The sequence below is a fragment of the Oncorhynchus nerka genome, linkage group LG13 (genome assembly GCF_034236695.1).
Source record: "Oncorhynchus nerka isolate Pitt River linkage group LG13, Oner_Uvic_2.0, whole genome shotgun sequence".
In the NCBI taxonomy this organism is placed as follows: domain Eukaryota; kingdom Metazoa; phylum Chordata; class Actinopteri; order Salmoniformes; family Salmonidae; genus Oncorhynchus; species Oncorhynchus nerka.
Window position 1 is genome coordinate 65,447,548 of NC_088408.1, and position 24,672 is coordinate 65,472,219.

The window sequence follows — 24,672 nt, forward strand, 5'->3', positions numbered from 1 at the left end:
TCCTGCTGCTGTTTCCTAAACTCAATGTTCAATAAGTTCATAAAAAAATAAATCACCACGTAGCTATGCATTTGCAATCTTCATCATCAGAAGAGGAAGAGGAAAGCCGTTACAATACCCTCCACCCCATCTTATTTGTACTCTAAACCCCCCTCACCCAATTCCTTCTCATTCTGGAATGAACAGCCACACCCCCGGGACTTCAATTCTCTTTTTTCTTTCCCTGTAGGCCTCAGTTGACAGAGTGGATTTATACAGGCCCACCTTCAAGGGTGACCACTGATGAGCCTCCAAGCTTCTCTGCTAAGGTGCACCGATCTTTGATGTCCTCCAAACCGTGAACTTGCCATTCATGCTCGAAACCTGTGAATTTCTTCTTAATGGCATCCTTTGAGCTGGCATAGATCATTTTGCTCTACAGTGGAGCACCTTCTGGGGCCCAGAAGATGAAGACAAGATCATCCTTCTTGGTCTCCTTGGTCTCATAGGTTGCGTCAAAGAGGGCGTAGCGACAGTCGTCGGCAGGCAGCATCTTGACAAAGTGCAGGAAAGGGTCTGCGATGGTGGTACCCAAATCACAGGTCAGAATCTCTTTACCTGCTTCAAGGATAATGTTCTTCTTGTCCTCGCTCAGACAGAACAGCACTGCCTTCTTCCTCTTCTTCTTCTCATCCTCGTTCGCCTGGGCCTTATGGACCTTCATCACATTGAAGACTGTAATAACTTCATCAGTCACTGTCACCCCAGAGGCCATGGTTGGGTCTTTCGTGCATCAGCGTCTGAGTCGAAAATGAAATGTTCGTTCTTCTTGTTGAGCTCACACTAGACCGGGGCTGCGACCTTCTACCTAATAGACCCTTTTCCAGTACACGACACACTGACGCCAAACACCTATGCGCGCGACTATTGGCAGCAGTAAAAAGCCATCGCCATCTGCGCCCATTCAAAAGATTTACGTTTTTATTACTTCTAAACAAAATAACTTTTTGGGGTTCTCATACGCTTACAATGATGTTTTGATTATTGCTTGAACATACACTTACATTGATGTTTTGATTCTTGCTTGAGATAAGATTATATTTAGTTGTGATTTTTGCAAAATAACTATTTTGGATGCAACAGCTGTTAGCTTGAAGCTCATTGATATGGGCTGTAGCAAAAGCTAGCCAAAGAGCCATTTTACTGGTTGAAGGGGAAGTGTTTTTTTAAAGTATAATGCAGTTGATTTGCAATGATGACACAAGCATTATGTTGAGCAAGACTTTCATACGAGCCTTAAAATCCAATTATAATCCAAAAGTAGTGTGAAATGAACTCATAAGCAACATGTAAATATTGTTTATTTGTTTTGCTGCGGTTCTATAAGAACTCCCCCTTGTTCTGCAACCAACTTGCGCACAACGCCCTTGTGTGGCAATGTTTGCAAACACATAAAGGGGTATATAGGTCGTTATCCATAGAATTAGCAATTAGACTACTAGAATGATCCTGAACCTTCTTATTATGGTCCAAAGGTCAGCAATCTTGGTCAACCATGATTTGCCAGTGCTGTGATAACATATTAGCTGTGTTCGAATACCCATACTAACATACTGTATACTACATACTTAATGAGTATATACTACATACTATTAGTTCATTTTAGTATACTGTAAACAAACGGTAACCTTTTAGTTGAGCGTACTAGTGCTTCGCCTGTCTACTGTAAGTTGATGCTGTTGTTATGCAGCCTCTTGCTAGCTTGTTAGCATAACAAATGACCGGCTAGACATTTTATGATTTCAGGTGTGTTTGTAAATTCAATCTGGAATGCCAGAGTGTGTTCATAAATCCAGAGCGTTGTCAGATTGTCCGTTGTGCTTCGCGCTCGTAGTGTCCAGAACACACATTGGAAGCTCTGGCCAAAGTGTAGGGTGGATCCGAGCGTTCTGACTTCACAACGGCAGTCAAGCACCCAAGATAACTGGCTAACGTTGGCTAGCTTGCTAGCTACTCCCAGACACAAATGAGAGAACACCTCACTCTGATCATTTTACTCGATCTAGCAGAGTTGGTTAGGCTGTCTTCATGTTATCCAGAGCGTTTGTGACCGTAACTGTGCTGCTGGCAACAATTTAATGATGCTTTTTGTGCCACTGCTTTTTTGCCGATGTTTACTGGCACCGGCCGTTGAGCGTTCGTAAATTCATCAGTTATTCTGCACTCTGGCACACTGACTAGAGTGCTCTGAAATCGGAGTAGATAGCAGGAATTAACAATATCCATTGAGAATGCACGACTATACTACTTAGCTAAGAATGACGTGAATAATCATGTCAATAAATGTTGGGTAGTTAGTTAAATAACATATAGTTAATATACTGCCTGGCAAGTTCGATGTATTAATAGCCAACTAACATTAGGTAGCTAGCTAACATACCGGTACATACTGCTGTAATGATATGCTATGCGGTTTGTAAGGATAGCGTAGCTAACACATTGTCAGCCAACAGAATGTGTAACGGAACTTATTTGAAAAGTCATTACTTAATTACATTGCTCAACATTTTCTTAACATTTGTCATAATTAGTTAAAGCAATGAATTTGAATCTGCTCTTATTGGACTCATATTTTCTTCAAATGTGAAAACGTTATGGAGCCACGCCCATTTTCTGAAGAATTGCATTATGGGCCCTAAAAGTACAGAAGTAGTGTTCACTGCTTGTATACTTCGCATTTTGGTGAATTTAGTACAACATCTGGGAACTTTTGCCATAATAACTATATCCATACTATGACCAATAAGCATGCTACATACTCAATTTACGTCACAAATAGTATGGTTAATGCAGTTAGTATGAGTATTCAAACACAGCTAACGTGTAAAATAATTAATGTGAAGAATTGATCGCAATATCCATTCAAACAATGCTGTCAATCCACAGCCATACACTGGATGAAATCATTTGATGATAGGACATTTATGGTCTGTTTACATATATTTTAGAGGCTATTTATACAGAACATTTGTATAAAACTCGTATAAACTGTATTTATAATTATCTGACAATATTTTAAGGTGACTATAATTCCATTACACAATTTCTGACATCACACTTTTATTTTCCTGCATAAGTAAAAGCAGGAAATGTATCACCTATGCCTCTACTGCCATTCACTCCAATTAAACTGGTTTGGATTTCTCCCTGACCAAGATGGCTTCCATTTTGGCCCAATTATGGAACTTTGAGGGTTTATGACACAGCCACTCCAGTAATTTAATAGGATCTATATGTCACTATCAATAAACATCACAATAAGGTGGAGTGTTTGTTTTGCCTGCTGGGGGGCAAGGAGACCCTCTGCTCCGCTAAAACTATTCACAACTGCGTGCTGTTTACAAGGCATTTTTAAATAAAAGTTAACTATTTGGTTGTGATGCCTCGTTCATGTGCTAATCGGAACATGGACATTTCCGACTTGCTAACTGGTTGTAGTTATACACGTGCCACATTCAACGAATCTGCAAGTCGGACGTTTGAGTTTCCTAGTTCCGACTAGAATGGGAATGTGGCATACAATCATCACCTCTTGAAAATTTGTCAGAACTACACATTTCGATTATTGCATGCAAAAAAAATTGCTTAATTCCAGGGCTCTTATGAGATGTTTGATTTCATTTTCAATTGCATTAATGTCAGCAGGGATGGGTGGGTTACTTTCTAAATGTAATCCGTTACAGTTACTAGTTACCTGTCCACAATTGTTATCAGTAACATAACTTTTGGAATCCCCAAATTCAGCAACGTAATCTGATTACATTCAGTTACCTTTAGATTACTTTCCCCTTAGAAGGAATTAGAAGAAGACAAAAATGTATGTTACCAATTGAACCACATCTATTGCAGGATAAATCAATGTTAAAGTTTACATAGATGGCCATATATGGATGTTACATTTCACTTCATGGGTTGGTTTATGTAGGCTTCTTCTAACCCATCGCTTTCTACTACATATAATAATACAATTAACTTATATCTTTACATTAAAAACCAAAGTCTATAAGAATTCCAGTCATTCCAATAAATGTTACACCTTGGTCCTCAAGAAAAGGACTTGGAAATATGGAAGTATAGATTAGCCAAATTGTTTTACCTGAGCATATCCCCGAAACTATTAGCCAGCCTTACTCTGTTATTTATGATTTTGTTGTCATGGAGGATTTGAATTGGGGGAAAAATGCTACGCTCATGGAATGGTATGCTTTGAGCACGAGTGAAAAGTCCTTTTTACATGTGAAAAATGAATTCCATATGCTGCATTTGATATAGGCGTATTGTTTAACTTTTTGTTGGTGAAGCTTTGATATCTTAATAATATGCAGCTGTTTAAAGGGCAAATCCACAGATGAAACAATAACAAAAAGGACGCCCCGCCTCTGTTTTGGTAAAAAGCTGAGGGAGGTGCCTGGAGAAATGTAACCACTCTCAGATTAATAGACAGAGCTATGGATGCAAGGACTGACCATACATGATATAACAATTATTGTTTTAACTATGTTATGAGGCTATACAGGGTTTGTTTACATTTATAATGTTTACAAACATTGGAGAAAAACAAGCTTATATTTTGGGTTCTCATGGAGTGTGACAGTTGAACTAAGCTCATGAGGCATTTATAAGTTATATTCTTCAAGAATCAATGGATATATACAGTTGAAGTCAGAAGTTTACATACACTTAGGTTGGAGTCATTAAAACTCATTTTCAACCACTCCACAAATTTCTTGTTAACAAACTATAGTTTTGGAAAGTCGGTTAGGACATCTACTTTGTGCATGACACAAGTCATTTTTCCAACAATTGTTTACAGACAGATTATTTCACTTATAATTCACTGTATCACAATTCCAGTGTGTCAGAAGTTTACATACACTAAGTTGACTGTGCTTTAAACAGCTTGGAAGATTTCAGAAAATTATGTCATGGCTTTAGAAGCTTCTGATAGGCTAATTGACATCATTTGAGTCAATTCGAGGCCAACCTGTGGATGTATTTCAAGGCCTACCTTCAAGCTCAGTGCCTCTTTGCTTGACATCATGGGAAAATCAAAAGAAATCAGCCAAGACCTCAGAAAAATCATTGTAGACCTCAACAGGTTTGGTTCATCCTTGGGAGCAATTTCCAAATGCCTGAAGGTACCACGTTCACCTGTACAAACAATAGTACGCAAGTATAAACAGCATGGGACCACGAAGCCGTCATACCGCTCAGGAAGAAGACACGTTCTGTCTCCTAGAGATGAACGTACTTTGGTGTGAAAAGTGCAAATCAATCCCAGAACAACAGCAAAGGACCTTGTGAAGATGCCGGAGGAAACAGGTACAAAAGTATCTCTATCCACAGTAAAACGAGTCCTATATCGACATAACCTGAAAGGCCACTCAGCAAGGAAGAAGCCACTGTTCCAAAACCACAATAAAAAGGCCAGACTATGGTTTGCAACTGCACATGTGGACAAAGATCGTACTTTTTGGAGAAATATCTTCTGGTCTGATGAAACAACAATAGAACTGTTTGGCCATAATGACCATCGTTATGTTTGGAGGAAAAAGGGGGAGGCTTGCAAGCCGAAGAACACCATCCCAACTTCCCAAGCATGGGGTGGCAGCATCATGTTGTGGGGGTGCTTGGCTGCACGGGGGACTGGTGCACTTCACAAAATAGATGGCATCATGACGAAGGAAAAATATGTAGATATATTGAAGCAACATCTCAAGACATCAGTCAGGAAGTTAAATCTTGGTAGCAAATGGCTCTTCCAAATGGACAATGACCCCAAGCATCAAATCAAATGCATTTATATAGCCCTTCGTACATCAGCTGATATCTCAAAGTGCTGTACAGACCCAGCCTAAAATCCCAAACAGCAAGCAATGCAGGCTTTTGAAGAAGTGGCGAATCGCATCTCTGCATGTCTGGCAGACATATCAGTGTGGATGACGGATCAACCTCAAGCTGAACCTCGGCAAGACGGAGCTGCTCTTCCTCCCGGGGAAACTGCCCGTTCCATGATCTCGCCAACGGTTGACAACTCCATTGTGTCCTCCTCCCAGAGCGCTAAGAACCTCGTGATCCTGGACAACACCCTGTCGTTCTCAACTAACATCAAGGCGGTGGCCCGTTCTTGTAGGTTCATGCTCTACAACATCCGCATACGACCCTGCCTTCCTAATCCAGGCACTTGTCATCTCCCGTCTGGATTACTGCAACTCGCTGTTGGCTGGGCTCCCTGCCTGTGCCATAAAACCCCTACAACTCATCCAGAACGCCGCAGCCCGTCTGGTGTTCAACCTTCCCAAGTTCTCTCACGTCACCCCGCTCCTCCGCTCTATCCACTGGCTTCCAGTTGAAGCTGCTACAAGACCATGGTGCTTGCCTAAAGGGGAACGGCACCTCAGTACCTCCAGGCTCTGATCAGGCCCTACACCCAAACAAGGGCACTGCGTTCATCCAATGCTCGCCTCCCTACCACTGAGGAAGTACAGTTCCCGCGCAGCCCAGTCAAAACTGTTCGCTGCTCTGGCCCCCAATGGTGGAACAAACTCCCTCACGCCAGGACAGCGGAGTCAATCACCACCTTCCGCTGAAACCCCACCTCTTTCAGGAATACCTAGGATAGGATAAAGTAATCCTTCACCCTCCCCCTTAAAAGATTTAGATGCACTATTGTAAAGTGGCTGTTCCACTGGATGTCTTAAGGTGAATGCACCAATTTGTAAGTCGCTCTGGATAAGAGCGTCTGCTAAATGACTTAAATGTAAATGTAAATGTGTAGAAGCACGGTGGCTAGGAAAAACTCCCTAGAAAGGCCAAAACCTAGGAAGAAACCTAGAGAGGAACCAGGCTATGAGGGGTGGCCAGTCCTCTTCTGGCTGTGCCGGGTGGAATTATAACAGAACATAGCCAAGATGTTCAAATGTTCATAAATGAACAGCATGGTCAAAAAATAATAATCACAGGCAGAACAGTTGAAACTGGAGCAGCAGCACAGCCAGGTGGACTGGGGACAGCAAGGAGTCATCATGCCAGGTAGTCCTGAGTAGTTCAAAATTGTAGTTCAAAAGTGGCAAAATTGCTTAAGGACAACAAAGTCAAGGTATTGGAGTGGCCATCACAAAGCCCTGACCTCCATCCTATAGAAATGTGTGGGCAGAACTGAAAAAGCTTGTGCGAGCAAGGAGGCCTACAAACCTGACTCGGTTACACCAGCTCTGTCAGGAGGAATGGGCCAAAATTCACCCAACTTATTGTGGGATGCTTGTGGAAGGCTACCCAAAAAGTTTGACACAAGATAAACCATTTAAAGGCAATGCTACCAAATACTAATTGAGTGTATGTAAACTTCTGACCCACTGGGAATGCGATGAAAGAAATAAAAGCTGAAATAAATAATTCTCTCTTCTATTATTCTGACATTTCACATTCTTAAAATAAAGTGGTGATCCTAACTGACCTAAAACAGTGAATTTTTACTAGGATTAAATGTCAGGAATTGTGAAGAGCTGAGTTTAAATATATTTGGCTAAGGTGTATGTAAACTTCTGACTTCAACGGTATATATATATATATATCACAGAGACACTGGTCTAACACACTTGCCAGTCTTTAGGATGTCTATAGCTAGGTTTCCATCCAATTGGCTACAGATTTTCATGCGAATATTTAAAAATCTGCGCATTTGAAAAATTGGCACTGGACAACATGACCTGGAAGATTTTCTAAACATCCATATCCATTCAGATCCGAGTTGGTGTAGTCAGCTCCATCAATAAATGAAGGATATTGGACAAATATTCCACATTTACAGTGCATTCGGAAAGTATTCAGACCCCTTCACTTTTTCCACATTTTATTACATTACAGCCTTATTATAGCCTTGGTTTCATGCATGTTAACATTAGAAGCCTCTTCCCTAAGTTTGTTTTATTCACTGCTTTAGCACACTCTGCCAACACGGATGTTCTAGCCGTATCTGAATCCTGGCTTAGGAAGACCACCAAAAACTCTGAAATCTCCATCCCTAACTACAACATTTTCAGACAAGACAGAACGGCCAAAGGGAGCGGTGTTGCAATCTACTGCAGAGATAGCCTGCAGAGTTCTGTCCTACTATCCAGGTCTGTACCCAAACAATTTGAACTTCTACGTTTGAAAATCCAACTCTCTAAAAACAAGTCTCTCACTGTTGCCGCCTGCTATAGACCACCCTCTGCCCCCAGCTGTGCTCTGGACACCATATGTGAACTGATTGCCCCCCATCTATCTTCAGAGCTCGTGCTGCTAGGTGACCTAAACTGGAACATGCTTAACACCCCAGCCATCCTACAATCTAAGCTTGATGCCCTCAATCTCACACAAATTATCAATGAACCTACCAGGTACCACCCCAAAGCCGTTAACATGGGCACCCTCATAGACCAACTTGCCCTCTAAATACACCTCTGCTGTTTTCAACCAAGATCTCAGTGATCACTGCCTCATTGCCTGCATCCGTAATGGGTCAGCGGTCAAGCGACCTCCGCTCATCACTGTCAAACGCTCCCTGAAACACTTCAGCGAGCAGGCCTGTCTAATCAATCTGGCCCGGGTATCCTGGAAGGATATTGACCTCATCCCGTCAGTAGAGGATGTCTGGTTATTTTTTTTAAATGCCTTCCTCACCATCTTAAATAAGCATGCCCCATTCAAGAAATGTAGAACTAGGAACAGATATAGCCCTTGGTTCTCTCCAGACCTGACTGGCCTTAACCAACACAAAAACATCCTATGGCTTTCTGCATTAGCATCGAACAGCCCCCGTGATATGCAACTTTTCAGGAAAGTTAGAAACGAATATACACAGGCAGTTAGAAAAGCCAAGGCTAGCCTTTTCAAGTAGAAATTTGCTTCCTGCAACACAAACTCAAAAAAGTTCTGGGACACTGTAAAGTCCATGGAGAATAAGAACACCTTCTCCCAACTGCCCACTGCACTGAGGATAGGAAACTCTGTCACCACCGATAAATCCACTGTAATTGAACATTTCAATAAGCATTTTTCTACAGCTGGCCATGCTTTCCACCTACCCCTACCCGGGTCAACTGCACTGTAACCCCCACAGCAACTCGCCCAAGCCTTCCCCATTTCTCCTTCTCCCAAATCCAGTCAGCTGATGTCCTGAAAGAGCTGCAAAATCTGGACCCCTACAAATCAGCCGGGCTAGACAATCTGGACCCTTTCTTTCTAAAATGATCTGCCGAAAATGTTGCAATGCCTATTACTAGCCTGTTCAACATCTCTTTCTGTCGTCTGAGATTCCCAAAGATTGGAAAGCAGCTGCGGTCATCCCCCTCTTCAAAGGGGGGGACACTCTAGACCCAAACTGCTACAGACCTACCTCTATCCTACCCTGCCTTTCTAAGGTCTTCGAAAGCCATGTCAACTAACTAATTACAGACCATTTTGAATCCCACCGCACCTTCTCCACTATGCAATCTGGTTTCAGAGCTGGTCATGGGTGCACCTCAGCCACGCACAAAGTCCTAAACGACATCTTAACCACCATCGATAATAAACAATACTGTGCAGCCGTATTCACCTGGCCAAGGCTTTCAACTCTGTCAATCACCACATCCTCATCGGCAGACTCGATAGCCTTGGTTTCTCAAATGATTGCCTCGCCTGTTTCACCAACTACTTCTCTGATAGAGTTCAGTGTGTTAAATCGGAGGGCCTGTTGTCCGGGCCTCTGGCAGTCTCTATGGGGGTGCCACAGGGTTCAATTCTTGGGCCGACTCTCTTCTCTGTATATACATCAATGATGTCGCTCTTGCTGCTGGTGAGTCTCTGATACACCTCTACACAGACGGCACCATTCTGTATACTTCTGGCCCTTCTTTGGACACTGTGTTAACAACCCTCCAGGCAAGCTTCAATGCCATTACAACTCTCCTTCCGTGGCCTCCAACTGCTCTTAAATACAAGTAAAACTAAATGCATGCTCTTCAACCGATCGCTGCCTGCACTTGCCCGCCCATCCAGCATCACTACTCTGGACGGTTCTGACTTGGAATATGTGGACAACTACAAATACCTGGGTGTCTGGTTAGACTGTAAACTCTCCTTCCAGGCTCACGTCAAACATCTCCAATCCTAAATTAAATCTAGAATTGGCTTCCTATTTCGCAACAAAGCATCCTTTACTCATGCTGCCAAACATACCCTCGTAAAACTGACCATCCTACCTATCCCAACTCGGGCGATGTCATTTACAAAATAGCCTCCAATACCCTACTCAACAAATTGGATGCAGTCTATAACAGTGCCATCCGTTTTGTCACCAAAGCCCAATATACTACCCACCACTGGACCTGTATGCTCTTGTTGGCTGGCCCTCGCTTCATACTCGTCGCCAAACCCACTGGCTCCAGGTCATCTACAAGACCCTGCTAGGTAAAGTCCCCCCTTATCTCAACTAGCTGGTCACCATAGCAGCATCCACCTGTAGCACACGCTCCAGCAGGTATATCTCTCTGGTCACCCCCAAAACCAATTCTTCCTTTGGCCGCCTCTCCTTCCAGTTCTCTGCTGCCAATGAGTGGAACGAACTACAAAAATCTCTGAAACTGGAAACACTTATCTCCCTCACTAGCTTTAAGCACCAGATTACTGCACCTGTACATAACCCATCTATAATTTCACCCAAATAACTACCTCTTCCCCTACTGTATTTATTTATTTTGCTCCTTTGCACCCCATTATTTTTCTTTCTACTTTGCACATTCTTCCACTGCAAATCTACCATTCTAGTGTTTTTCTTGTTATATTGTATTTACTTCTTCACCATGGCCCTTTTTTTGCCTTTACCTCCCTTATCTCACCTCATTTGCTCACATCGTATATAGACTTATTTTTCTACTGTATTATTGACTGTATGTTTGTTTTACTCCATGTGTAACTCTGTGTTGTTGTATGTATGGAACTGCTTTGCTTTATCTTGGCCAGGTCACAATTGTAAATGAGAACTGGTTAAATAAAGGTGAAATAAAAAAATAAACAGCCTTATTTTAAAATGGATTCAATAAAAACATGTCCTCAATCTACATACAATATCCCATAATGATAAGGCGAAAACAGGTTTAGATTTTTTGCTAATGTATTAAAAATGAAAAACATATACCTTATTTACATAAGTATTCAGACCCTTTGCTACGAGACTTGAAATTGAGCTCAGGCGCATCCTGTTTCCATTAATCATCCTGTTGTTTCTACAACCTGATTGGAGTCCACCTGTAGTAAATTCAATTGATTGGGCATGATTTGGAAAGGCACACCTGTCTATATAAGATCCCACAGTTGACAGTGCGTCAGAGCAAACACTAAGCCATGAGGTCAAAGGAATTGTCCATAGAGCTCAGGATCGAGGGAAATATGAACGGAGCAAAGTTCAGAGAGAGAACCTTGATGAAAACCTGCTCAAAAGCGCTCAGGACCTCAGACTGGGACGGTTCACCTTCCAACAGGACAACGATCCTAAGCACACAGCCAAGACAACGCAGGAGTGGCTTCAGGACAAGTCTCTGAATGTCCGTGAGTGGCCCAGCCAGAGCCTGGACTTGAACCCGCCCAAACATCTCTGGAAAGGCCTGAGAGATGTCGGTAGCATGCTACGACACCGCTATGCATTTCTTTGTCAGATGGCTACTGCGTCCTATACAGAAGGAGGCTAATTTGTACATTTGATCCAAATATTTTATTTAAAGACTAGCATTATAGTATAGGAGTAACTCTGGTTGGCCTGAAACATTCTTGACCTTAAATTCAACTGTCAGAATCAATTGGAGCGCCAGTGCACACTGCCTTCATATCATAGGCTTGCAGTAGCTGAAGCTTAATAATATCCACACCTTCAAAGGCAATATCAAAATTAAGTCAAGCCATTGTTGAAAATATAAGCAGGCCATTATAGTTACATATACGCAGGGAGTCAGGAAGCAGGTGCAGACGGTGAGTTTAATGATAAATGCAGATAAAACAGAAAACCCTACTACCTAGTACCTACCTAGTAACTAAATAAAGGAAGAGTAATCAAGGAAGTAATGATGTCCAGGTGTGCATGATGGTTGCCAGGGCCGGTGGATAGTTGACCGGCAACGGCAAGAGCGGGAGTAGGCATGACAGTATCCCCCCGACACGCGTCTCTGTCCGCAGGACGGCCCCAAAGGCGAGGAGCGAGTAAATCCAGACAGCGGAGATTGAAATCCTGGACGATGTTGGGGTCCAGGATGTCCGCCACCGGGACCAAACAGCACTCCTCAGGACCATACACCTCCCTGTTCACCAGGTACTGGAGTTGACCCCCATGACGTCGGGAGTCCAGGAGGGACCGAACGGCATAGGCGGGGGTCCCCTCGATGTCCAGGGGAGGTGGTGGGGTGTCGCGGGGGACAGCATCAGCCAGGGGACCAGGAACCACCGGCCTGAGGGGCGTGAGGTAGTTGGTGGGGAGTTGTAGACGATAAATGACCTCATTGACCCTCCGGAGGACCTTGAAGGGCCACAAAAACCGGGGGCTCAGCTTCCGGCAGGGGAGGCATAGCGGGAAGTTCCTGGTGGAGAGCCAGACGCGATCACCAGGATGGAACACAGGAGCCTCACTGCGGTGGCGGTCCACCTGATCCTTCGATTGGCAGACTACTGCAGGGGCCTCGGTATGGCTTGGAGTCCATGGAGCCAGGGCTCCTGGAAGGGAGTGACAAAGTGAGTTCTGGGCATACTTCGCCCAGGGAATGAACTGAGCCTACTCCCCCTGTCGGTCCCGGCAGTGACTTCTAAGGAACCTCCCCAGCTCCTGGTTGATCCTCTCCACCTGCACCATTGGACAAGGGCTGGTACCTGGATGCGAGGCTGACCGTACGCCGCGTGCTTCTTCATAAAAGCTTTTCAGAACCGCAACGTGATTTGGGGACCACGGTCGGAAACGATATCCTCCGGAAGGCCATAGTACCGGAAGACCTGCTGGAATAGTACCTTAGCGACCTGGAGAGCGGTGGGTAGACCAGAGAGAGGGACATAGAGAATGGCAAAACATAGAGAATCTGTCAACAACAACCATAGTGGTAAATCCATTAGAAAGGGGGAGATCAGTGACGAAGTCTATGGACAGATGGGGCCAAGGCAACTGAGGCATGTGAAAGGAGAAGGAGTTTCCCTGCTGGAGCGTGCTGGGGGAGATTTGGTTTGGGCACATACAGAGCAGGAGTTGACATAGCTGGCGACCTCCCGTGCCAAGGTGGGGCACCAATACTTAGCAGAGAGATATTGAATGGTGCGGGTGATACCTGGGCATCCAGCGGCGAGGGTTGTGTACCCAGGTCAGCAGCCGATCCCTTACCCCGTAGGGACGTAGGTGCGCTCTGAAGGGCAGGTAGCAGAAGCGCTTCCCTCTCCAGAGACTGGCAGATGTCCACATCTATGTCCCAAAGCACGGGAGGAACAACTTGAGAGGGTGGAATGATGGGCACACTCAGGATCAGAACCTCTCCCGAATTGTGGAGATGAGACAGGCCATCGGCTTTGATATTCTTAGAACCTGGGCATTATGACAGGGTGAAGTTAAATCTGGTGAAGAAAAGGGCCCATCTTGATTGGCTCGGGTTCAGCCGACTCACCGTCTGTATGTCCTCCAGGTTCAGATGGTCGGTGAGGATGAGGAATGGCTCCTTGGTGCCCTCCAGCCAGTGTTTCCCACTCCTCTAATGCCAAATACCCCGCCAGGAGCTCCAGGTCGCCAACGTCCTAGTTCCTCTCTGCAGGAGGCAATTTCTTTGAGATGTGTGCACATGTATACAATTTCTGTGGGTTACCTTAGCGTTGGAACAGGAAGGCTCCCACACACACACACACCTGAGGCGTCCATCCACACCACGAAGGGCAGCGTATGATCTGTGTTTCAGCAATGGGGCGGAAGTGAAACGCCCGCTCAACAGGCGAAAGGCCTCATCGGCTGCAGGACTTCACACCAACTTACGAGGACTACCCTTGAGGAGAGGCGATGGAGCTGAAGTTCTTAATGAAGCGTCGGCAGAAGTTGGCAAACCCCAGAAACCGTTGGAGCCCCTTTATGGTGGTTGGGACTGGCCATGACCTAACTGCTTCAACCTTCCTTTCATTCATACTCAATGGGGCGGCAGGGTAGCCTAGTGGTTAGAGTGTTGGACTAGTAACCGGAAGGTTGCAAGTTCAAACCCCTGAGCTGACAAGGTACAAATCTGTCGTTCTGCCCCTGAACAGGCAGTTAACCCACTGTTCCTAGGCCGTCATTGACTGATTTGTCTAGTTAAATAAAGGTAAAATAAATGTTTAAAAACCCTGTGGGCTGATCCGGTACCTTAAGTAGACAATGACCTGATGGAACTGGCACTTCTCAGCTTTAACATAAAAGGTGGTTATCCAGGAGGCATCTCAGGACTACTCGGACGAGAGAGATGTGATCCTCCAAGGTGGCCGAGTAGACCAGGATGTCATTGATATACACGATCACCTTGCACCCGATCATGTCCCGGGAACACCTTGTTCACGAAGGCCTGAAACACTGACGGAGCATTGGATAGTCCATAAGGCATCACCAAGTACTTGTAGTGCCCAGACGCCATGCTGAAGGTCATTTTCCACTCATCCCCCCTCTCAGATGCGGATAAGATTGTAGCTGCTCTGTAGGTCCAGGGTCATAAAAGAACGGGCCCCACAGAACTGTTCAATGGTGGCCAGTACCAACGGGAGAGGGTAGAGGTACCTCTAGCCACCATTGAACAGTTCTGTGGTGATGGAATTGAGACCTTTGTAATCGATACAGGGAGAGAGATCCCCATCCTTCAAAGAAGCCTACCAACGCAGGAGAGGTGGATGAGCGGACAAAACACTGTTGGAGAGCCTCCTAGATGTACTTCATGGCCTCGGACTCAGCACCAACAGAGGGAAGACGCAGCTGCGCAGAACCTTCTAGTAGGTCGATGGCATAGTCCCAGGCGCGATGACAGGTGTCTTGGGACAGGTGGCTTGGGTCTTGGAGAACACCACCCAGAGATTCTGGTAAACCTCCGGGATGTCGGGCTGGATGGAAACCACAGGACTCTCAACTGACGTGGAACCGCGGGGCAAGGGAAAGCAGGTCCTCCAGCATCCGGGATTCCATCCTCGACCAGGAGAAGGTGGGGTCATTACATTGGAGCCATGGGAGGCCGAGGATGACTTTGTGCACTGGTGCAGTGATAATGAGGAATGGAAGGCTCTCCTGGTGCATGGATCCCACAGTGAAGATGAGTGGTGCTGTGACGTGTGCGATAATGCCGGATCCCACTGGTCGATTGTCCAGGGCGTGGACTGAAAGAGGTGAGTGGGTGCAAGGAAATATTCATATAGATGAGGGCCTGGTCAATGAAATGCCCCACGGCACTGAAATCCTCTAGATAGAAACAGAGGTATAAACACGACGAGGGACAGCCAACCAGTGAAATGAAAACCAGGAACGGTTTGGCGGAAAACAACGGAGTACTCATGCCTTTCCCAGGAAATGGATGATCAAAGGGCCGCCCCTCTGCTCTCATGGATCCCGGGTTGGGGCACACCGGACATCGCTGAAGCCTCTCCTGACCACAATGACTCTGGCGATGCCGCTCTGCTCCGTGGACCCCATCTCGGTGGGTTCAGGATGGCCGAAGGAGGGAGAAGAGTGGCAGGGTGGGCATCGGCACCACCGAAAATGGTTATCCAAATGAATGCCCATTGCGATGAGTGTGTCCAAGGAAAAGTTGTCATCCCGATACGCCAACTCCATTTGTACCTCTTGGCGCAGTCCTCCCCCAGAATAGGGTGCGGAGTGCCGGCTCATTCCATCCGCTGGATTCCGCCACAGTCCGAAAGGTGACTCCTCCGTACTCCGCAGTAGTCTGAGCACCCTAATGGAGTTGGAGAAGCCACTCACCTCACTCTCTGCCCTCTGGAGGATGATCGAAGACCGCCCTGAATAGAGCCATGAAGCACCAACCTTGGACCTTTTGGGGGTAGGGGCTCCTGTCTGATTTACAAAATGGAGGAAGCACTGGACTTGGAAACCACAATATTTCGATGGAGTGCCGTCATACTTCTCCGGAAGGGACAGTCGGGCATGGCTGACCTGGGCGGACTGCTACGTAGGCTGGGGGACTGGTTCACTGTGACGACCTGTTGTAGAGGGCCCTCTAATAATGGTATGAAGATCTTCTCTGGTGTTGTCAAGGCGGTGGAGAATGCGAAGGACCTCCTCCATAGCCATACCCAATTGCTCCAGCTGGTCGTGGTGTTGGTTGCTTAGATGACCCTGTTCGTTGACCATCTGGAAGATGGCTTTATCTTCTGCTTCCGTATCAAGCGGTAGTATTCTGTTACTTATACACCGGGAGTCAGGAAGCAGGTGCAGAAGGTGAGTTTAATAATGATCAACTCAAATAAACAAAACATGAGAAGTGTACAGAACGTGAATGTAAACAATACTACCTAGTGACTGATGGCTACTGAGGGCTAAATAAAGGGAGAGTAATCAAGGAAATAATTATGTCCAGGTGTGCGTAATGATGGGGAGCAGGTGTGCACAATGATAGTTGCCAGGGCCGGTAGACGTCACTGGAGCGGGGGATCAGGTGTAGGCATGACCAAGGTTGGGGAGTAATGGATTACATGTAAAGGATTACAAAAAAACGGTAGCTGCAATCCGTTACATTACCTGCAAAAATATTGTAATCCGATTACAGATACTTTTGAAAAACTAGATGATTACTTTGGTGATTACTTTTAAATTCAGAAAGGAGGTTTGCTGAGAAAAAAAATATTTGTCACTTCTCTTGTTTTCTCAATGACATTGAAATCAGCATTGAAAAAAGGTGCAAGTTTAAATTTGTTCCACCTGAGCGAGTCTGACCACGCGTCAGAGACCACTATGATGACACACCAAATGGGTTTGATAGATAGCGGGAAAAGAGCAGGAATAGGCTTTTCTAGGATACAGTCCAAGCTATGTCTTCCAATGGTACGACTTCTGTTGGCATCCAGAGATTATCCAACTTGAATAAACGCTTGGAGGTAAGGATGACAGCGGTGGTGTAATCTACGGTGATACGGATATCACTTATTGTTATCTACATAGCGCATTGATGTGAATCACACTGCTGCTCTCTCATTTAGCTATTAGCGCCTTACAGATTGTGGTTGTTGTGGATGGCTGTTCACACATCTAAATGTGTATTTGAACCCAATAATGGTTGAATTCAAGAAGATTAAGCTGCCTATCATTGTTTTTGAAACCAGTGAACAGCCAGTGAAAAATGCGCTCTTGCATCAGCTGCACAGTGCGGATCCCAGCCTATGGAATAAAAGTGGGATTTTTATAGCTCAATATAATTCATGCTAATAAAAATGTTTTATCCATAGGCCTAATGGACACATGTTCAAATTCGCACACATTTAATAGACATAAACGGGTAATCTGTAGTTGCTACATCAATTTTTGGACTTGTAAATTATATATATATATATATATCCATTGATTCCTGAAGAATATAACTTATAAATGCCTCATGAGCTTAGTTCAACTGTCACACTCCATTAAGAACCCAAAATATAAGCTTGTTTTCTCCAATGTTTGTAAATGTAAACAAACACTGTATAGCTTCAAAACATGGTTAAACCAATACATTTGATATCATGGATGGTTAGTTCTTGCATCCATAGCTCTGTCTATTAATCTGAGAGTGGTTACATTTCTCCAGGCCCATCCCTGAGCTTTTTACCAAAACAGAGGCGGGGTGTCCATTTTGTTATTGTTTCATCTGTGGATTTGCCCTTTAAACAGCTGCATATTATCAAGACATCAAAGTGTCACCAACAAAAGGTTTAACAATAGGCCTATAGAAAATGCAGCATATGGCATTAATTTTTCACATGTAAATAGCACTGTTCAGTCGTGCTCAAAGCATGCCATTTCATGAGTGCAGTATTTTTTTCCCAACTCGAATCAAACAGAATAGGGCTGGCTAATAAATGCTTAGTTTTGGGGTTATGCTTGAGTAAATTAATTTGGCTAATCTATACTTCCATATTTCCAAGTCCCATTCTTAAAGATCAATGGATATAACATGTATTGGAATGACTGGAATTCTGATAGACTTTGGTTTTTAATGTAAAGATATAATTGAATCGTATTATTATATGTAGTAGAAAGCAATGGGTTAGAAGAAGCCTACATAACCAACCAATGAAGTCAAATGTAACATCCATATACAGTTGAAGTTGGAAGTTTACATACACTTTAGCAAAATACATTTAAACTCAGTTTTTCACAATTCCTGACATTTAATCCAAGTAAAAAGTCCCAGTCTTAGGTCAGTTAGGATCACCACTTTATTTTAAGAATGTGAAATGTCAGAATAATACTAGAGATAGTGCTATAGTTCAGCTTTTATTTCTTTCATCACATTCCCAGTGGGTCAGAAGTTTACATGGCATTCAATTCGTATTTGGTAGCATTGCCTCTAAATTGTTTAACTTGGAACAAACATTTCGGGTAGCCTTCAACAAGCTTCCCACAATAAGTTGAGTGAATTTTGGCCCATTCCTCATGACAGAGCTGGTGTAATTGAGTCAGGTTTGTAGGCATCCTTGCTCGCACACGCTTTTTCAGTTCTGCCCACACATTTTCTATATGATTGATGTCAGGGCTTTGTGATGGCCACTCCAATACTTTGACTTTGTTGTCCTTAAGCCATTTTGCCACAACGTTGGAAGTATGCTTGGGGTCATTGTCTATTTGGAAGATCCATTTGCGACCAAGCTTTAACTCTGATGTCTTGAGATGTTGCTTCAATATATCCACATCATTTTTTGCCATCTATTTTGTGAAGTGCACCAGTCCCTCCTGCAGCAAAGCACCCCCACAACATGATGCTGCCACCCCCGTGCTTCACGGTTGGGATGGAGTTCTTCGGCTTGCAAGCCTCCCCCTTTTTCCTCCAAACATAACGATGGTCATTATGGCCAAACAGTTCTATTTTTGTTTCATCAGACCAGAGGACATTTCTCCAAAAAGTACAATCTTTGTCCCCATGTGCAGTTGCAAACCGTAATCTGGCTTTTTTATGGTGGTTTTGGAGCAGTGGCTTCTTCCTTGCTGAGCAGCCTTTCAGGTTATGTCGATATAGGACTCGTTTGACTGTGGATATAGATACTTTTGTACCTGTTTCCTCCAGCATCTTCACAAGGTCCTTTGCTGTTATTCTGGGATTTATTTGCACTTTTCGCACCAAAGTATGTTCATCTCTAGGAGACGTCTCCTTCCTGAGAGCTTTGATGGCTGCGTGGTCTTATGGTGTTTATACTTGCGTCCTCTTGTTTGTACAGATGAACGTGGTACCTTCAGGCATTTGGAAATTGCTCCTAAGGATGAACCAGACTTGTGGAGGTCTACAAAAAAAAATTCTGAGGTCTTGACTGATTTCTTTTGATTTTCCCATGATGTCAAGCAAATAGGCACTGAGTTTGAAGGTAATGATGTCAAATGACGTTATATCTACAGTAGCTTTGATTGGACTGATCGTACATCGTACTTTCAAAATCTTAGCTAGCAAGCTAGCAGTCATCATGAATCAAGTTGACAATCTACTGGAAAATCTTTTTCAACCCTTGTCATATGAAGAGAAATTATAGATAAAACGTATCGGTGCTCATCGGCCATTGGACATAAACATTACACAACAAGTTGGAAATCGCAAATTCAACACTGAGTTGTTTGGAAGGAATCAGTGACTAACTGCAAGCATTGCAAAGCAATCACTAGCCTGCCATTCAGTCTGGCGGGTGTATGGTCCAAGTCTGGATTTAAGGGTCTCATTTCTAGGCTTAAAAGGATTTAACATTGGACATGCTGTCAATCATTCAAAACGTGTATTCATTTGTGGATGTCCATCACCCATTTCGTAGGATATGATATTGTGGACTACAGGAAAAGGAGGGCCGAGCACGCCCCCATTCTCATCGACACGGCTGTAGTGGAGCAGGTTGAGAGCTTCAAGTTCCTTGGTGTCCACATCGCCAACAATCTATCATGGTGTAACCACACCAAGACTGTCGTGAAGAGGGCACGACAATGTCTATTCCCCCTCAGGAGAATGAAAATATTTGGCATGGGTCCTTAGATCCTCAAAAAGTTATTCAGCTGCACCATCGAGAGCATCCTGGTTGCTTCACCACCTGGTATGGCAACTGCTCGGCATCCGACTGCAAGGTGCTACAGAGTGTAGTGCGTCATCCAGGACCTCTATACCAGGCGATGTCAGAGGAAGGCCCTAAAAATTGTCATAGACTGTTCTCTCTGCTACCACAGGGCAAGTGGTGCCGAAGTGCCAACTGCCAAGTCTATGTCCATAAGGCTCCTTAACAGCTTCTACCCCAAGCCATAAGACTTCTGAACAGCTAATCATATGGCTACCCAGACCATTTGCATTAACCCTCCATTTTTTATGCTGCTGCTACTTGCTGTTTATTACCTATGCACAGTCACTTTAGCCCTACCTACATGTACAAATGACCTCGATTAACCTGTACTCCTGCACATTGACTTGGTACTGGTACCCTATAGCCTCGTTATTGTTCTCTTATTGTGTTACTTTTTAAACCTTAGTTTATTTAGTAAATATTTTCGTAACTCTTATTTTTCTTAACTGCATTGTTGGTTAAGGGCTTGTAAGTAAGCATTTCACTGTAAGGTCTACCTGTTGTATTTGGCGCATGTGAAAAATGTAATTTGATTATGATTTGATGTTACGAATTACAATTTGTATTATATGTTAAGAATTTGCAAATATACAATATGTTAAGAATTTGCAAAACGTACAAAATGCTCCGAATTTGCAAAACGTATGGTATGTTACAAATTCTAGCTAGGTGCCTAGGTGGCCAATGTTAGCTAAGCTAGGGGTCTAGGCTAGGGTTAATTTCAGGAGTTAGGTTAAAGGGTTAACCTCTACAAGATCGGTGCCCCCACCCCCGCAGGATGGTTGAGCTAACGTAGGCTAATGTGATTAGCATGAGGTTGTAAGTAACAACAAGTATATTTGTAAATAACAACAAGTATATTTGTAAGTAACAACAAGTATATTCTCCTACATTAATTTCACATTTCCACAAACTTCAAGGTGTTTTCTTTCAAATGCTATCAAGAATATGCATATCCTTGCTCCAGGTCCTAAGCTACATTTTAGGCGAAAATTGAAAAAAAGTGTTGGATCCTTTGTACAAGGTTTTAAGTAGCCATATGTCTCATGCAACCAAAAACAAACAGAACATATCATGCTAAATTGGTGTCTCACGTTTACATACAGAACAATACAAAATGCTCTGAGACCAGGTTGGTGGTACAGTAAAATGTAGCACATGAAAAAGCATAGTACATATGGGAAGTACTAATACACCTTGATATAGGGGAGGCGCATTTAACCACATGAGGACATTTGGCTTGGATGGAAGACATTTTTAAGTAAACCTGCAAAAGAGCAAATGTAAACCAGGGATAAAAAATACACTACCCTCCCCTGTGCCCAATAAAAAAAAAGTTTATCAACCCACCCTATTTTGGATCACTCCTCCGCCCCAATAAATTGCGATCTGTCCGTTAGAATAACTGTCCACATCTGCTTTTCCTCAGCCGACAATACCAGTGATTAACAGCAAGATTACTAGCCTATGTCCATCTACTATAGTAGAAAAGTTTAGGCTACCTATTATTTTGGTCAGCTTGTCGAGAAATAGCCTATTCCAAACTGACTCTGGGACAGTTGTGGGACGGTAGATTCCAAATTCATACTAAGACTACAATTAAAGGCAATGAGTCCGATGCAACAGATCACAACTTTTAGCTTAAAATGTTGATAAACTATTATTTATTCACATTATACAGCCAGCAATGTGCCCCAGGCAGTGGGCTACGCGCGAATGTTCGTTCCATAATGCAATTAGTGGGAAAATAACGTCGTCAAAAGAGCACTGCACATGTGAGTGGTTTCATGTGACAGAGATGAAAATATTTTTGGCAATTTAGAAAGAGAGGATATCTGATAGGATACTTTGACGCAATGTAAGACATGCCTGTGTGGAGCGACTTCAGTGTGTTCGAGACAACTGGGAACTAAGAAAAAAACGAGCTCCGAATGAGAAAAATCTTTTTGACCGGTCATCCAACTCGGAATTCCAACTCGGGAACTCTGGCCCCAACTTTTCCGACCTGAAGCTCATCTGCCTATTTTTCAGAGTTCCCAGATGTCATGAAAGCACCAAAATATGCTGTAAGCAGCAGTTCGTGCACTGTCTGACAGATTTTCCACTCAAAGGCTCTGTATCTGTAAATGTGTGATAAATGAAATAGTTGAAGTCGAAAGTTTACATACACTTAAATTGGAGTCATTAAAACTCGTTTTTCAACCACTCCACACATTTCTTGTTAAAACAAACTATAGTTTTGGCAAGTCGGTTAGGACATCTACTTTGTGTATGACACAAGTCATTTTTCCAACGATTGTTTACAGACAGATTATTTCACTTAAAATTCACTGTATCACACTTCCAGTGGGTCAGAAGTTTACATACACTAAGTTGACTGTGCCTTTAAACAGCTTGGAAAATTCCAGAAAATGATGTCATGGCTTTAGAAGCTTCTGATAGGCTAATTGACATCATTTGAGTGAATTGGGGGTGTATCTGTGGATGTATTTCAAGGCCTACCTTCAAACTCAGTGCCTCTGCTTGACATCATGGGAAAATCAAAATAAATTAGTCAAGACCTCAGAAAAAAACTGTAGACCTCCACAAGTCTGGTTCATCCTTGGGAGCAATTTACAAATGCCTGAAGGTACCACGTTCATCATTACAAACAGTAGTACGCAAGTATAAACACCATGGGACCACGCAGCTGTCATACCGCTCAGGAAGGAGACGCGTTCTGTCTCCTAGAGATGAACGTACTTTGGTGTGAAAAGTGCAAATCAATCCCAGAACAACCGCAAAGGACCTTGTGAAGATGCTGGAGGAAACAGGTACAAAAAATCTATATCCACAGTCAAAACGAGTCCTATATCGACATAACCTGAAAGGCCGCTCATCAATGAAGAAGCCACTGCTCCAAACGCCATAAAGAAAGCCAGACTACGTTTTTCAACTGCACATGGGGACAAAGATCATACCGTGTGGAGAAATATCCTCTGGTCTGATGAAACAAAAAGAGAACTGCTTGGCCATAATGACCATTGTTATGTTTGGAGGAAAAAGGGGGAGGCTTGCAAGCCAAATAATTCCATCCCAACCGTGAAGCACGGGGGTGGCAGCATCATGTTGTGGGGGTGCTTTGCTGCAGGAGGTACTGGTGCACTTCACAAAATAGATGGCATCATGAGGTTGGAAAATGATGTGGATATATTGAAGCAACATCTCAAGACAACAGTCAGGAAGTTAAATCTTTGTTGCAAATGGGTCTTCCAAATGGACAATGACCCCAAGCACACTTCCAAATTTGTGGCAAAATGGCTTAAGGACAACAAAGTCAAGGTATTGGAGGGGCCATCACAAAACCCTGACCTCAATCCTATGGAAAATGTGTGGGCAGAACTGAAAAAAATGTGTGTGAGCAAGGAGGCCTACAAACCTGACTCAATTACACCAGCTCTGTCAGGAGGAATGGGCCAAAATTCACCCAACTTATTGTGGGAAGCTTGTGGAAGGCTACCCGAAATGTTTGACCCAAATTAAACAATTTAAAGGCAATGCTACCAAATACTAATTGAGTGTATGTAAACTTCTGACCCACTGGAATAAATAAATACAAGCTGAAATAAATAATTCTCTCAACTATTATTCTGACATTTCACATTCTTAAAATAAAGTAATGATCCTAACTGACCTAAGACAGTGCATTTTTACTTGGAGTAAATGTCAGGAATTGTGAGTTTAGATGTATTTGGCTAAGGTGTATGTAAACTTCCGACTTCAACTGTACATAACAAATAATCTGTACACATGCTCCAATTTTAATTCCACAAAATGATGTAAATGATCCTATATAGTGATAAGTATGACCAGTCCAATGTATTTCCATCAATGAATATGCTAAAAAGCATTATTTGCAATGGGATTTTAAAAAATCAGGGCCAATTTTATTTATCGGCTTTTCTATTTTCTGATCTGAGAAAAGCAGGCTACTACTGGCTAACAGCAATGCTGCTTTGGAGTCTCAAGGAGACATATGCTGAGTTTGGAAATCCCGACATCCGACTTCAGTGCGTTCAAGACAACTGGGAACTCTGAAAAAAAACGAGCTCGAACTGGGATAAACACCAAAAATAAAGTCTGAGGTTAACACAAGCTTAGATCTGACACGTTTTGTTCAATGGGATAATATCAGTCAGTTAACATGACCTTTATGAATTGAGCAACCTTTATCTGCTTTATGTGCTTTTTAAAATTAAATAAACGCTTCAAAAAGTGATGTTAGCTGATGATTATATCATAGAACAAAACGTATAAGATTTCTTAAGCCTGTGTTTAACAAAAAACCCTCCAATAACGCCATTCATTTTC

The 24,672-nt window shown here is 43.4% G+C and overlaps 1 protein-coding gene and 1 pseudogene across 2 annotated transcripts in view; one reads left to right on the plus strand and one right to left on the minus strand.

The window, feature by feature from the left end:
- The window catches only part of LOC115139887 (uncharacterized), a 32,635-nt gene that overhangs the window by 1,239 nt on the left and 6,724 nt on the right, over positions 1–24,672 (plus strand). The gene's annotated exons all lie outside the window — the stretch shown is intronic.
- Positions 174–824, minus strand: LOC115139889 (cofilin-2-like; annotated as a pseudogene).